Here is a 17878-nt window from a genome sequence, read left to right on the forward strand (position 1 = left end):
CATCCTCTGCCACTTACTCCCTATGTAAACTTGTAAGTTATTGAACCTCCTCAGGCCTTGATTTCTTCATCTATCAAAGGAGGAATATAGACTAACTGGCCTCTGAGATGCCTTTCTACTATAAATGAATGATTATTTCCTTCATAGTATAGAATAGGATAGGATAAAAGTACTTTGTAAATCTTTGTGTTTTTTTTTTTTTTTTTTTTTGGTAGTACTGGAGAATCTGTCTTTCCCCGTGTTTCTGTAGGGACTCTTTTGGTTTACTTATATAATTCACAGAAGTAGGAGGACACAGCAAATTCTGATAATTTGACATGGAAAAGGAATTCTCCTTGCCACTCTGAGGTTAGAATGAAAAGAAAGAATCCCTCAAGAGGTTAAGAATTAGTTTTATGCTTTGTGATGTGTTAGAATCCTTACAAAGTGATAAGTCAGTTGCCTAATTTAGCATGGTACTTAGCAAATTCTCTAACTCACTAATGTATTTAAGTACTCATTGGAGTTCACAAGTATGGGAGATTCACAAAGTTAACTTTGTAACTTTGTGAATTCACACCTCTCATAATCCCACTCTCAGAGCAGGAGTCAACCTTTGAGAGAGCATAAAGACAGCTGAGCTCAGTCAGCAAGATCAGTTGAAAGGATTCAAAGTGGAGGAGCCTCAGTTGGAAGATTGCTAAGAATCGGAGTTGAGTCTCAACTAAAAAGGAGATAAATAATCATGCCCTCCCTGACATCTCAGGAAGGGAGATGAAAAGCACCAAAGGGAAGTGGGGTTTGCTAGCAGGTTTCTGGGCTCAAGGGTCTTATTATGCACAAACCCATCAGCATGGGAAGTATTACACAAGCACATAGCAACAATGCAGAAGCTATTAGTGATGACTCTCCCCACAGTGGTGTAACAAACATGAATTATTCACCCAAGTAACAGTATAACAAACAATATAAATCAACATTGTGTTGTAAAAGATTGCCAGAAATCCTAGAAGGAGAGTATATGTAAACAGCAGTCACACATACACCTTTTTCAGCAGCCAAGAGATAGTCCAAAAACAATCTATTGTCCATTGCTTCACATATCAGGGAATCCAATGATCCCCCCAAGTTTTTGAAGTCCAGCAAAAGTCTTTTTATGCCTTAGGGAATCCAATGATTCCAGCAGATTTTGAAGTCCTGTAACAGTCATATCATTTCTCAGAGAATCCAATGATTCCTGAGGGCTTTCAAGTCTTATGGCAAATATCAGTCTCAAATCTTCAAGTCTCAAGGCAAAAGACTAGCAACCAAAGCTCTTGGAATCAAGGAAAGCTGAGGCCTCTAAGAAAGCTACCCGGGCCCAAGGAAGAAGAAAATAAACGTTTGGATTTTATCAGCTGGCTGCATTTGAGGTGATTATTACTCTGAACTGAAACCAAGGCTGCCTCCAGAAAACCTCCCCAAGAAACCTGCTCCCAGAGAAAACCATTATATTTTAAAGAAGAGACCACAGTGATGTCTCTTTTCCCCATCTCTCTTCCTATCTCTTCTTTCAGATGAATATTTCTGAATGGGTTTCTAAGATGGTTGTGCTGAATACCAAAAGAATGGAAACAGAGGTATAAGCAATGAGTGCTACTAAGGACACTTGAGCAGCTAGGGAGTGATCTGACCCATGCAGCATGTCAGCAAGTAAAATACTCTTGGAATTAGTCCCACCATGGTCTTTCTGTTAATCATCTCTTTAGACTATAGACTAAAAAGTCTTGTTGGAAGAAAGTACTGGATCTTGAATAAGTTGATTTACATTAAAATTGTTGTTCTATCTTTTATCTCTTTTGTGACCTTGGTAAAGTTACATAAGCTTGTAGGTCTGTAGGTAACCCTTTAAGACTGAAAGTTGCAGAACAGTTATTGATATGAATAGAGGACTTTTCCTCATAGAAAGTCCACACCAATAAAATGAACAGAACCAGAGTAAACCTTGAAAGAAAGTGAAGAGCAAGACCAAAACCAAATGGGAAAGCCACATAATTGTGATAGGGAATCTCCATAGGTAATCTTAAAATTTTTTAAAACATCATTCTAATAAAATCCAGGACTGCAAAACCATGCCTCTTATCTCATATCAACAATACAATTTCTCCTATTTATAAGACAATGAGGAGTCTTCAAATTCTGTGGCTAGACCTCAGAAAATATATTATCAGTCACTCTGAATCACTGTGATAGCACTTGGATTTTAGGCAGAATTACAATTGACCTCATGCTGTCTAAAATTGTTTAGATTTGGGAATAGCTGCAATAGGTGTGCTCTGTCAGGGAGGCCTATGTCAGTGACATAGTGAAAGAAAGGCAACAAGATATTTCCAATCACAAAAACCCCTTGGCTGGGTGATAGTGACCAGGAACCTTTATCCTCTATTATTGATATGTAGGTAAGCATGGATATGAATTTATACACACACACACACATACACACACACACATATATATATACACATACACACATATCTACATGTTTGCTCACTTTTTATACACTGCCAGATTTAATTACATATCCCCTAAGCAAGGTCAAAAGCAATGTCTGGATATGTTTTTCTTATTTGATTTCAAACAAGTGGATATAACTGTAATTTGACACATAATAAACAGAAGGAGCTGCTGTGGAACTTGTTGGCAACATGTAGATGTTGGATGTTGGTCCAAAAATGCTGAGATTCTTTGGATATGTATTCTATTACATTTACCAGATAATGAACTCTAAAAATTTGAGGGTCATATCTTAAATATTGAACCTAGATACTAACTAGTTGATATGCAACTAACCATAATGCTTGTGACACATCCTGTCTAAACACAATACACATACACATATGCATACACATAACAAATAGAGATATATTTATCTTACACTATATTTATTTAAGCGGGTAGTAGGATGAGTTCCCCTATTTCTCACTAAAGAGATTAATTTTCTCTAAAAGGCAATAAAACTGTCCCCAGAATTAGATTGCCCTCAGTCTCCCTGCTCGTCTAAAGGCATATAAAGTCCTATACCCATAAAAAATTGGTACCACTTCAATATGGTGAATTACTAAAAACCTCAAGAGTTGACATACCCTGTCCTGATGACCAGACACCAAAGCATATTAAAATGTGTGAACATCAAATAGAAAATAAACCCAGTTATTCAAGTCAATAGCAGAGCAAAAATAAGATAGGGTATACATATGAGAATATACCTGAATGTTTTCCCATTATGAATGAGATTACTCAGTTTAAACAAGAAAGCTGCAGATTGTACTCAAGGGGGAATTCCTTGAAGTTTCTAATGTAGTAATCTAAGGATAGGGGCATGATTGAAATACTGAGTTTTCTGCTTATTGTCTTCTTCCCAGGTATCTTTCCTTTTAGGCACTTGAAGAGAGATTGAATATCTTTTCTTTCTAAGTTGGAAACTAGAAGATAGGCTCTCTCTTTTATCAAGCTTTCATCAACTTATGATCTGATTAAAGCCAAGATAAACGTGCATTGAAAGCATATAAAATGGACATGGCACTATATAGAACATTACCTTGATAGTATGCCTAACTACATATAAGATGATACTCACATCTTTCAAGGGTACAAACATATTCATAACAATCATAAGCAACAAACATAGCTAATAGACAAAATAGTGCTATCTAGATACAATAACACTATCATTAAATGTAGCATTATTTGCTGGATTTCTGAAGACCATACAAGCCACCATAACATGCCTCAATGACTAGATATGATAAAAATGGAGATGAGGGGACTACATCCAGAGAAACTAAATTAAATATACTTTATTTGCATATACTTGCTATGTAGAGCAAAGTAAAACTCTATGTCTTAACTGTTCAAAGATGTGTCAGTGCCTCATTTCATTTCAATAATGAATCTAAACATGATGTTAATGTTAATCCCAATCCTAACAGTACACGTGTTTTATTCTCCCCATCTCTGAAATCTTTAAGTCAGGTCAGGAAATATGTATTAAGTACTTGACATATACAAGTATTAGCACTGGGGAATACAAAGAAAGGCAAAATACATTTCCTTCTCTCAATAAACTCACATTCTAATAAGACAACCTAAGGGAAACAACTATGTACATACAAGATATGTGTAGGGTAAATTGGAGTTAATCTCAGAGGAAATGCAATAAAATTTAGGGAGGTTAGCAAAGACTTCTTGAAGAAGCCATGGAATATGAAAAAACCATGTTTGTCTAGAGACAAAGATGAAGACTGAGAAAGTTCTAGCCATGGTGTATGACTAGTGATAATTCCGGGAATCAGGGATTTATTATTGGATTATATGGAAGGGTAAAAGATGTAAGAAGGCTGGAAAGGTAGAAATGATTAGAAAGCCAAAGAATGAAAGATGAAAACATTTGATTAAAAAAAGATAAACATAGGATTTTATCCTGGATATAATAGGGAACAGATACTGGAGTTTATTGAAAAGTGGTCAGAGTTGTACTTTAGAAAGTGCATTTTGGATTAATTGAAAAGGGATAAAGGCAGGGGTGGGAATGGGAAAGGTGGCATAGGAAAAGATAGGATACAGAATGGTGTTCAGATAAATGAGAGTGAAAAGTAGATTAATGGCAATGGAATAAAAAGGAAGGGAAAGAGTGGGGGGAGAAGATAATGGAGTAAAGAATGGGTGAGAAGAGGTTAAGTTATTACTTGCCTTACTATTGTAAGGCAAGTTAAGGAGTAGAACTAAAGTAGATAGGTTAGCAGGAATAGGAAAGAAGAGATATACATGAACACAATAACAAGTAGAATTTATTAGAAAAAAAAATTAGGACCAGTAATCATTTATCTCAGAGAAAGTCAAACTCATGGATTTAATCAAGAGAAAAATTACATTATATGTCAACCTTATTAGTATTGTGTTAGATGCATGTATGTATAAATGTGTATGTTTATATTTTTGTGGAGGTGTGTATATATATCTGCATATAGGTATATATATGTGCATATATAGATGTGTGTATTGTTTATGTGTATATATGTATATTATATATATAAACCTCCACCTCACTCCTATATGTATATATATACATTCATAAATATATCCATGCTTAGTTGCAACCTGTTTGAGAGACATGGGGGAATGGAAGGGGAAAAAAGGAATAAAGTTAAAAGTACACAGAAGAGAACAAAAGAATAACCTTCAAGGAAGCAAAGAAAAGATGAATATAATCTCTTTTATTATTATATATGCTTTCTTGAAATGGAAATTTGCTACATATTTTGAATTCTCCCTGATTTTCTGAACATGACAATATTTTTCCCTTTTTCTGTTTTTCTTTTTATATATTTATATATAAATATAATTACATTTATAGTATATTTAAAAATATAAATGTTTTATATTTATATATTTTTTCTTATTTTATATTTAGTTTAAATAAGCAGATATTTTTCTGTTTAAAAAAAAAGAAAAGGATAGACTAGAATGGAGAGACTTAGGGCAGGGACAACAACCAGTAAGGTATTTCAATAGTCCAGGTATTAGGTTATAAGGTTGTGCACAAGGGCTGTGAATCTTACGTATTTATAATTTTTATATTGATAAAATTTATAATAATGTTTATAAAGACATAAAACAAAATGCGTAAAATGGAAATAGAAACCATTATAAACACAGTTATAAATTTTTTTTTTAAGATCCTGGTACCCAGGATAGCAAAAGAAATCTTGAAAGAAAAGAGGTTTTGGCAGAGAGATAATAAAGTTTAGGGAAAGTTTAGGGATATCCAGTTTGAGATATACAAAAGGTGTTTAGAAGTCAGGAAATAAATTGAAGGTGAATAAAATGATCTGTGAATCATCTGCATAGAGGAGATAATTGAATCCATGGGCAATGATGAGATCACAAGGTAAGATGATGTAGGAAGAAAAGAGAAGATTGAAGAGGGTAGAGTTTGGGGGCACAGCCATGGTTTGTGAGCATGATCTGGATTAAGACCTAGCAAAGGAAATTGAGAAGAAATAGAGTTAGGAATATCTCAAAAAAGAGCAATGTTGAGAAAAAATAGAGTGTAAGAGAAGTATTAAGTAAAAGAGGCTTTCAAGAACTGCCAATGTAGACTTTTCAAGGAAAATATAAAAGCCATTAATTCAATTTAGTAAATATTTTCAAGTGCCCACTATGTGCCAGGCACTATATTAAACTTTAGAAATAAAAGCAAGGAAAAGAAATAAATCCTTCTCTCAAGGAGCTAATTATCTAATGAGGAAAACAATACATAACCTTACTCTCTTTCAGGGTATTTGGAATTCAATGCCAGGACAAAAGTCAAGACAACTGGCAATGACCTGAGATACAATGGATGATCTTAGCTACTTAGATGAATGACCAAATTCTAAGTTCTCTACAATGCCTACTTTAGTTGTCTCCACACTGTTGAAACAAATTGTTTTCAGTTGCCCATTTTGCTAGATGAAGTTTTCATATGCTTGAGATAGACGTCCCCTAACTCAGTAATGGGTTTGAAGCCTATTTGTTACCTTTAACTTGGTTTAACCTACCTGCCAAAAGTGTAGCAGCTGTATATATTATAGATTCTTGGAGTCACAATGAGGGTTGAATGACATGTGGATTACCAAAGGTGGATTAGCAGCTCTGAGAAGGGCTCAGTAAACCTTCATATCAGAGGTGCTGGTCTTCCCTCAACATCCCATACATGTAGCTATCTAGAAAAAAGATAGCTCTGCTCTATCTGTTACTGGAATAGTACCAAAAGATGCTTTCAGTGAGCCTCCAGTTTTTAAAAATTATTTTATTATTTATTTATTATTTTATTATTTACAAAAAAGCTATCATTTTACCTACATATACATTGGTTCATTGGACATTAACCATAAACAATAATAGATTCTAGGACTGTCTACCTAGAGTTGGAAGGGAACCCAGAGACTATCTAGTTCCATCTTATTAATTTATACATAATGAAACTTAGTTAAGGTCACATAGACCACATGAGAAGTAAGATTTGAACCTTGCTCTTCTTACTCCAGAACCAGCAATCTTTCTACTATGCCCTGCTGTCATCTTAGGATATGAGCCATTTAATCATTCAATCAACCCATCAGCAAACATTTATTAAGTACCTACTATTTATCAGACATCATATCAGTTGTTAGGGTTACAATTGAAAGTGAAATAAATTTTGCTTTCAAGCATTCTATCAATGGAGTCAGCATTACATAAATGTAAATTTAGAATAAATATACATAGAATAAATGTAATGTAGGTATAGATGGTACTAGAAGTTGAGGAGATTTGGAAAGATTTGATATAGAAAGTATTACTTGATATATGCCTTTTAAAATAGAAATAAGAATAATAATGACAACCAAACATATTAACGTATCACTTTTATTTCTTTCTCCAGATCTTTATAAAGAAACTGAAGCAAACAAGCTTAATTGACTTCCCCAGGGTTACACAGTTGGTAAATGAGATCAGATTTGAACTCACGAAGATGAGTCTTCCTTACCCTAAGTCCATCACTCTATCCATTTTGCCACCTGCCTGCCCTAAAACAAAAACAACAAAAAATTTCCTATAATGACTACTATTAGCGGCATCTCATAAATTGTATTCTGCTGCCTAAAGATTATTATTCGCTTTTTATCACACCCTTTATATAGCACTCAAATATATATTGTATAAATGTTCATGAATGTTTTTAATTACTTCTGTGGTTTAGATTCCAATCCACTCATTATTAAGAATTTAAATTATTTCAAAACAAAACATATTAATTTCTGCTTCTTTTCCATATTTTTTATCGCTATAATTTTTATCATATTGTGACCTATGAAGATGTCTTCCTCTGTGTGCTTGTTTTAAGTTCTTTTTACATTTATTTATAAGCCCTCTTAGAGCAGGTTATTTTTCATAAAATTCCATATGTCTACAAAAATGTCTGTAATTCTTAAGATAACTATTCAATAGACTTTGTTAGTCAATCAAACTGGATTTTATATCTTTGTTTCCTCTTTCTGCTTTCTTCTTTCCTTCATATGAGATTTGTTATCCTCTGAAACTGAAATGTTAAAGTCAATCATAATTATTGCCTTACTGTCTGTATCTCTTTTTTTTGTTTTCACTTCAGTTAACTTTCATTTTGAATTCAGTTAATTTTATTTATAAGAAATTGGTTCTTTTGCCATTTGGGTACATTTAATTAAATCCACCTCAGCAAGTTGATAAGAAGTGACTATGTAGTAGATTATGGAGGATAAAAGGGCCTGGCATGGGTCCTAGGGTGACAAAGAATCAGATGACTAAATGATAAAACAGCAAAAATATACTAGATTCCATGCCAGGTTCCAAGAAAGCAAAGACAAAACTGAAACAATCTTGTCCCTTAAAGAATTTACAATCTATCATATATTTATTAATGTAAATTTAAAAAATTATCCATCTATTTTTTGTTCGTCTTTTAATTGTATACATTGCTTGATTCTAAATCATGATCACAAATCTAATTTTGTTTCAGTAGAAACAGGAAAATTTATTACACTATTTCATTTTGAATCTATAATTTACACATATTTCTTCTAAGAAACAAAATATTCATTTTTGTCTTCTAATTCATTATATGATAGTTCTTTTTATGATTTTGAGATCATAAACAGTAAAGATTACATTTGTTGTTTCCCCTTTATTAAATAAGTTACATTATTTATGAAATAGCACAATTTTGCTCATAACACATCAGTTTTAATCTTTATAATCATAAAAAACCGAAATCTTTTCCTTTGCCCATGCCAAATGCTGTTCTCATATTTAGTTTTGATTTTTTACATTTTTGTCAAGTAAAACTATGCATAGTTTATTATTTGATCTTTTCCCACTCCTCAATGACAAGGTGGTACTTTGAAACTTTAGTTGTTTTTTTTTTTTCTCCCTGAGGCGATTGAGCTTAAGTGACTTGCCCAGGGTCATACAGCTATGAAGTGTTAAATGTCTGAGGCCAAATTTTAACTCAGATCCTCCTGACTTCAGAGCTAGTGCTCTAACCACTGTGCCACAGAGCTGCCCCAAAACTTTATTAGTTTTTAAGAATATCTTTCTAACATACAAACTCTGAGTCTTCAGTTATCATTGTTTTCAAGTATTGTTTGCCCTTTTGGGGGTGAGTGCTGTTTGAATGGTTTGCATTAAAAGCCGTGCCCAGCTTTTTAGAAGAAAAGAATAAAAATCTCTTGACATTATCAGGGGAAAATATTTTATCATGGTATGCTTATCTTTTCAGAATAATCAAGCTAAGTTATTATTTCTCTTCCTTTTCTCTGTCAGATCTCGGATTTTTCTCTCATTGTTTATACATGTTGAGTAACCTTGAACTATACAAAATGATGCTTTTGATTAAAAAATATGTTTGCTTTTCTTTTACATTGAAATTAGGATTTAGTGATTATCCTCTTGGATGAATTCGGCATTTATATCAGCCTCCTGTGGGTTATATCAGTTGCTCTCTGCAACTTTCTGGGCAATTTTTTGGTATGATCTCTGAACTATGGCATCTTTATTTCTTTTATTTCCTTGGTTTTTTAAAAAAAATCTTTCTTTTTGCATGAGATTTTCTCATTGAGAACTTCTTTTTCTCCTTCTTGTTCTTTTTCTCTTCATCCTCCTACTACTACCCCTCAACACCATCTACCACCACCACCACCACCACTACTATTACAAGAATTAACATTACTACTTAAAATTTACACAGCACTTATATAGGTTGGCAAGGTTCTGCATATATGTTATCTCATTTGATCTTCATCCCCTGATAGTACTACTATTATCCTTATTTTACAAATGAGGACCCTTCCTTAGGGTCACAGAACTAGTAACTGTCTGAGAACTAACATTTTCCTGACTGCAGCTCTAGTATACTATCCAGGAAGATTCCTATTGCCTCTAGCTACCAAGAATCAGTGCCAGGGATCATTCACTTTCCTTTCAGCTCCCTTTTGTGAGGGATTAGGATCACTTCCTTAGCATGGTTCTATGAATCAGCAAAGCAAATACTTAAGCAACATCCAGATATACTTGTAAAGTTCTTAGGAATGCCTTTAGTGATTCATGACATTCTTTTTTCTGAAGCTTTGCTGAACTGCCTTTACTCACTTTCAACATTCAACAGCTATATCTGTCTCACCAAATAGTTTTTCATTGCAGATGAGTGAGTAATTCATCATTCTCACCCTCCTCCAGGACTTTTTGGATCAAATATTTTCCTCAGTCTCTCCCTGTTTTCTCTTTCCACCTTCCTATGGGTATTGAATCACATCAGGAACCTTTACACATCTCTTTAGGATGACATCATCTTGGAAATTCACTGTCATAAGTCATTACAGTTTAAATTTAAATTTCATAGACCAGTTCAACTCACATTCCTTAAGTGGAGTAGGCACTGTGGCACTGGCGTAGAAGACCTGGCTCTAGACCTAGCTTCAGCCTCTCCCTCAGCTATTCCCTCAGCTGTTCTTTTGCTACACCTCTTTGGACAAGATATTTTATTTCTTTGAACCCCAGGTTCCTTATAAATGTAATAAACAAAATAGTTTATGTATTATCTACCTCCCAGGGTTAGTGTAAGGAAAGCACTTCATAAATTTTAAAGCATCATAAAATGAGACCTATTTTTATGATGTAGCTGATGGCACAATAGTTAGAGTGCTGAGTCTAGCAAATGAGATGGAGTGCAGAGCAAAAAGGACATGAATTTGAATCATTACTTTGTTATTTCCTGCATATGGGACCTTAGACAAATCATATAACAACTTTGGATCTTGGTTTTCTTGGCTACAAAATGAAGGGAGGGTAGACAAGATAATATTTAATTTCCCCTCCAGCTCTTCTACTAGGTGATCTATAGCTTTAAAATATAATTTAAAGATGTTTCATTTAGAACATTTATTCTTTTCCAATTTAGCTTATTTTAAAAAAAAGCATTTATTTTCTCTCTCAGCTTCCTTCTACCAGTTGATTATTTAATTCCCTTCTCCCCCAAAATAGAAAAGCCTTGTAACAATTATACTGTAATGGGCTAAAACTTTGTAGAAAGGTGTTAACTCAGTGAAATTGATAAGACAATGGTTATCTAGTTTAGCATGATGATTAATAGTTATGATTGATTTAATCTTACAACAAATAATGGTTGCCTAGTGATATAATGATTGGTTTACACTCAGTATATTGTAATGATATAATTGTCATAGAGTATATACAAACTCAGCCAAAGAGGTTCTCCTTCCTCCTGCATTCCTCCACTGAGATCAAGACTCATCTGAAGGTTGCCCAGAAAGCTAGCCCAGCCCCAGGCAAAGGATTTTGGACTTTATCCCTGACTATTCTTGTGGTGATTATTCTGCTGAGATCAAGGCTAGTCCTAAGACCTCCAGAAAGCTAAACATTACATTATACAACATAAACCAAAACAAAATCCTATATGGTCTGTATTGTAAAATGTGTATCTCATTCTACAACTTAAGTACATCACATTTCTTTTCATTTGTAGCATGCTTCATGTTTAATCCTCTGAAAACATCTTTTATTATTGCATTCATCCTGGTTCTTTAATATTTCAATGCTGATTTTTCTTTATAATGTTTTTATTGTTATTAACAAATTTTCTCATGTTTCTGCTAACTTCATTCTATATCAATTCAGAGATTGCTTCCTAGTTTTTAATCTGAAAACATTCCATCATTTCTTATAACAAAATAATACTTTATAACATTCATATGCCAAAATTTCCTAGTCATTCCTTACTAAATGTGCATTTTATTTGTTTGAAAGTATTTTTATTTTGTCACTATAAAAGAGTGCTATAAATAATTCTGTACACATATGGTCCTTTTCTTCATTCTCTGATACCTAATTTTGCCTTTTATCTTTACCTAAGACCTAATTTTAGTAATGGTATCACTAGGCTAAAGGAAATAAATGGTTTAATAACTTTTGGGACATGGTTCCAAACTGCAGTTAATTTTGGGGAAAGTTGACATACAGAGAAGCTTGGCAGTATCTGTCATATACCTACCCCCAGTTTACTACACTAGCAACTGAGAAATTTTCTCATGTGTAATATCTGAGATTTTCTTGGTTGAGGTCAATTAGCTTGCTCCGTATGGGAGGATAGTCTGTTATGTACACTTTATCTGATTTCTGTTTGTTTTTATAAATGAAAATAGGACTTTATATGTTCAATGTGAAACTGGTATTTGGTCAGAAGAGAGTGAAGACACAGATTGAGGGCCTCATAGTTCATTAAAAGAATCCAGTCAGAAAAATTGAATCTAAAAAATTATTTCCCCTAGATTAATGATATTTAAGGGTGCAGACAAAAGTAATGCTAATCCATTTCTTTTTGAGGATGTTGACCTTTGCACCCAATTTCTTGTTCCCCTTCCTGAAAGGAATACATTTTGCTCTCTAAATCAAAGAACTGAATTTTTAAATTTCTTGCAATTTTTTTTACCTTTGACCTTGAAGGTCTGAATTTTGATTGACATTCCTGACAATTTTCATTTTAGAATTTTGGTCAGTTTCCCCCTTCATTCTAAGAGATGTAGGCACTTATGGCTTCTTAAAGTGGGGCATTCAAGCTCTTTTTTTTTGGTTCTGATTTTCAGGGTGTTTAGTGATTCAGGACTATCTCTCCTTGACTTATTTTCCATGTCAGTTATCTTTGATATTATATTACTTATTTTTCTCCCCCTCTCCTTGCAAGTTTTGTTTCACTAGTTTTAATAGTTCTTGTTGTCTCATTGGATTGTTTTCTGTTTGGCCCATACTAATTTTTGTAATGTTTAATTTTGGTAAAGGTTTAACATGACCTGTTTTAAGATGTTAATTTTCTTTGTTTTTCTAGTTATTCCATTTTGAATCTTATTTCATTCTTTCATATACTCTTGCAATCCTTGTAGCTAGGACAATCTTTCCCCTGTGAAATTACTTGGATTTGTGGAGTTGTGCTTTTCTTCTCAGATATTAAATTGGTTTTGGACTTCATGGATGCTGGACCAAGCAAGGGTCCTATATCCACTGCTCTGCATTTATTTCCTGTTGCTATGCACTGGGCACTCCTTGGGATCAGTCTCTTGTCAGGGGTCTGGGACTACCTCCAGATTTGTCTCCCACTAAAGGACCAGCCACTTCCTACTGTGCCTTATACCTGCCCTGGCTTGTCTTATAGGTTATCTGCATGATTCTGGCAGCCAAGTTTTTTACATTGACTAGGAGAGATTCTTTTGATCTTTCTTTATCATTTTTGGATATATTTTTATAGATTTATTTATGGGAATTATGGGCTTCTCTAAGTCTTTACATATCAAAAAGTTTCCACAATCCTTTCAAGATATTTTTTACATTCTTGCTGAGGAAAGAATTTAATTCCTTAGATCCTATTTTGAGCATAGGTGACATTGCTAGAAGGGCCTTCTGTGTCTTATGGAGCAAAAATATTTGCAAATGTTACCCTTATAGTTTTGTCTTGTTTCTGTCATACTGCAACTATGTTGGCATAATTAGCTTGCAAGAGTCTCATTCAAATAGCCATGCACCAACACTCAAAGAATTGAGAAAGAGCTATCAGTCCCTCAGTCTATTCTATTTCTGAATTTCTTTGTTATTCTAAAGCCCATTTAGTCCTTTCTTAGAGAGATCTTTAAAAAAAGCAACATGGGGCCTGTTGATTTACAAAATGATTTTTGGAAGCAAAACCTGAATGTCTCCCAGAAACATTTAGTCTATACTTATTTCCAGGATGTCTCCATGAATTGTGAGACTCTCACACAACCATGATAGCACTCCTTGCCAAATGTATATCCCAGATTACAAATAGTCCAATATAGTCATGGCAGAGTAGTTATTTGCTAAAAAAGATAACTGCTTTCTATAATTTACTGGGCATAGTAATTACCAGTAATTTAATGGTTGTGTGTGTGTGTGTGTGTGTGACAGAGACAGAAAAAGACACACACACAACAGAGAGACAGAGAGACAGAGACAGAGACAGAGAAGTTGGGAAACCATGTATTATTTAACAAAAAAGGATGTTAGACTGAACGGTGCTTACTCATAAAGATAATCACGCAACACAGGCTGCTGGCCTGTCCTGCCAATATGCCAACATTCTTATGATCCAGGTTATGATCATCTGAGTGTTGTCAAATAAAAAAGAATAAGTCTTGCTTTATGTTACATGAGTTTCATAGCCAGAGTAAAAAAGACTTTTTTTTAGTGCACATGTGCACTAAAAGAAGAATGAGATAAAATAGAGAGGCACAGAAAGAACTAGGAAGGTACCAAGATTTAGATTCTCTGAGATGTTTCTTACTCCCCAAAAGTTCAACACTGTCATTGGCTGAGCGCAGCAGCCAGAGATAGAAACCAACATCAAACAGAAACCTTTTGGATTTGCTCAAGACTAGGCGATGGCATTTTTCCCATTTTCCATCTTTTATTTAACTCCTTTGAACTTCTACTATTTTCCAGACAATAAATAGAAACTTCATCTTCCAGTCTAGTGGAAGAAATATTGTACCTCCAGTCAGAAGCCTGGCTTTGCCAAATAACAATTATGCAACTTTGCAGATATTTTTATCTTTTTGAATTTTAGTTTCCTAATTTGTTAAATGGATATAATACTGTTATGTCACTTATTGTAACAGCCTTCCTTGGTGCCACAAGTATATATTTTTGGCCTGCATTGCCTACATCTTGAGGCACCAAAGTGATGGTAAGTGGAGGTGGAAAGACTGATAGGATTATGATAGATCACAAGTCACTATAATATTTTTTAAAAGGACAGTGCATTATTTTTTTTGTCTTGTTTCTCTCAGAGGACATTATCTCTCTTCCAGGGGTTAAGCTGATAATTAGTTATATCTGACTGGCAGAAATTCTGGGAAACATTTATTAGGCCATGAAGACACTGAGCCATAGCTCTATTTAGTGAGAGCATAGGAGCATGTATGTTAATTGCTATTGAAGTAACAAGAGGGAACAATAAGAGAATCCATCATACCCTTTTTATCTTTGAGAACAAAATTAGTTGGGGGAATCCTCTAAGTATATTCAAAGCCTATATTGACTTTGGAAAAGAAGGATAGAGAGTTGAAATATCAGATCTTTTTCAATGCAGCAAGGCAATGGGATATTGACTGTTCCTTTCATTCTTTAGTCTGAGACTGAGTTCTTTGGTTTCATGTTTTAAAAGGAAAGCATGGGATTAGGATACAGGAAGATGGAGCAAAAGAGCCAAGGGCAATGGATAAATAATTCTTTGAATGCTCATATACCTAGAAAAGACCCATGGAGCCTGTTGAAAAAGTAATAGTGAAATTGGTGGGAGTCTGGTAGTTCCAACTTTGAATGCCATATGGTGTCTTAAGAGGCTTGTTGCTGCAGCAGTTGAGTTTGAACATGCCCAAGGGAGCTGGAGGCACTAGAACTTGTGTTATCATTTGGTGGCTAAATAAAGCATTTCAAGTAACTACTAAAAGCACCAAACATCATTATTAATAGATACACCAATGCCCTGACTGGAAAAAAATCCTGTTCTGGAAACAAAATGTTTCAAGATATTATGAAGATCCAAAAACTTTTGTTCTATCAATGTCCCACAAAATTTTGTACTATAAAATATAGGTTATTATTAGTGGTAGTAGTTATTATTTAGCATATTCAATTCAACCTTCATTTATTGAAAGCATATACAAAGAGTTGTTCAAGGCCTTTTGGAAAAATTTTGGAAAAATAACTAAAACAAACAAAAACAAAACTAAAAACAAACCAATCAAAAGTTGAAGGGTGTCTAAGGGCTGATATTGACAATTATAATGTGGGAGCAATATTCGTCACTCAAGTTGGATTATTTTTTCCTTTATCTGTATTTAGATTATCTTCAGGACTGAATTGGCTTGGGAATTAAAAGTCATGTTAAATTATTGTCTTGGGAAGGAAGAAAATTTGAAACTCCAAATTTAAAAAATGAATATTGAAAATTGTTTTTACATGTAATTGGGAGGGGAAAGTACTATTTGAAGGGAAATAAATCAAAGTTCAAAAAATAATTTGTCTAAGATCACATAGTTATACTTTAAATTTTAGTTTTTAAATCCATTTTAAATCCTAATCTAGTGTTCCCTTGAGAGGAATCCTTTTTTTAAGCATCAAGAATTCTGACTCAGCAGGCAACTAAAGACATCCTTTTGGACAGAAAACAGTCAAGAAAATCTGCATATGATCTGTAGTGAACACAGAAACTTTGAGAAAGTTCTCAAACAACTGAACAGAACTTTTCTAACATTGTGTGTGGTTTGTTTGTAAGTCTGGAAATTGCAATTGTAGTGCACTATTATTTTAGTTCTGCCTTTGAAGATGATCACTTGGAAAGATGATAATTGAATCAAGGGAGTTGATGAGATCAACATAAGAAATAGTATAAAGGGAGAAGAAAATCTATCCCAAGATAAAACCTTTGGAGACATTCAAGATTAGCAGGAATGATAAGACTGAAAATCCACTGAGAAGAAGAAGCCAGATAGAAGGAGAGCCAGGAGAGTGGTGTCTCACAAACCTAGAAAGAAGAGAGAAGAAAGTAACTGACAGAGTCAAAGGCTACAGTTTCAAAATGGATGAAAAAAATTTTTTTTCACTTTTAAATACAGGGACTAGCCATATTATTATCCTGAGATATAAAAATATTGATAGTTTTTAAATCACTTATTGGATAAAGATCATTAAACCTTATTGAAAGTTTCATTGTCACTATTTTATTCTTTGAAATCTTTTCTTGAAGGCAGCACAGTATATAGTTTTCCCATTTTCCCTAACTTTTTTGGCTCTTTTAGAGAGCTTTTGGAAAGCTTCCAAACTAGCGCTGTCAAGAAAAAGTAAGTTTAGTCTACAGGATACACATTCTATCCTAATGATACATTACTATTTATTCATTATGATCTCCCATGTTACTTTCATGTTATTTGCATTGCCATTTAGCAAAGCAAATGGTTTACTAATGCTTATCTTCTGCAGAATTTAATATCTTTTACTACTGAAATATGAGGTGTGGCTATAAAATAAGGAGACTGAATCCCTGAGTCCCATATCAAGAGCTTTGTCCTTTCTTTATAGATGATACTCATGGACTGTGCTGAGTTTGTTTTGACCTAGTCAAACATTTCCAGCAAAAGAAAAATGCAACTGTTAAAGTTTTCATTTCATTTATGACTTCTCCCTGCACATATGCTCCTCCCTTTGGAAGTATTGCAATACTGTTTCAGTGGCTCTTCTCAAATAGAATATTACTACTCATTTATAGTCTGACTCAAAAAAAAAAAAAAAAAGAAAGAGTGTTGGAATCTTTACAAACTGTTAAGTCATAGAGTTGATAGAGACAATAATTATCTAATTTAGCATGGTTCAATATCATTGATCTGATCTTACAAGGAGATGTTTTGGGCCAGAACCTGAAACAAGGTACTAAGTAAAATTAATTGATACAATGCTTGTGTTCACACCTTTAGAGAGCTCATATAAACAAGAAGTATTTAAGTACTCATTGGAGTTTACACATTTGAGAGATTTCAGGGTTTAGTATGGGATATCCAAATTTACACCTCCCTTGAAGCTCTTAGAGCCAGAGAGCACTATGGGAGAAAACCCATAATCCCACTCTCTCAGATATAAGAAGCGGACAAAGGCCCAGTCGAGAGAGTTCAGCTGAATTAGATTGGAGAAGAGCACTCTGGGACAGACACAGAGCACTCTGGGAGATTGAGAGCCAGAAGCCCTCTCTCAGAAGCAAGACAGATTCAACTTGGTGCTGGCTGGA

Source organism: Antechinus flavipes, chromosome 4, assembly GCF_016432865.1.
Source record: "Antechinus flavipes isolate AdamAnt ecotype Samford, QLD, Australia chromosome 4, AdamAnt_v2, whole genome shotgun sequence".
In the NCBI taxonomy this organism is placed as follows: Eukaryota; Metazoa; Chordata; class Mammalia; order Dasyuromorphia; family Dasyuridae; genus Antechinus; species Antechinus flavipes.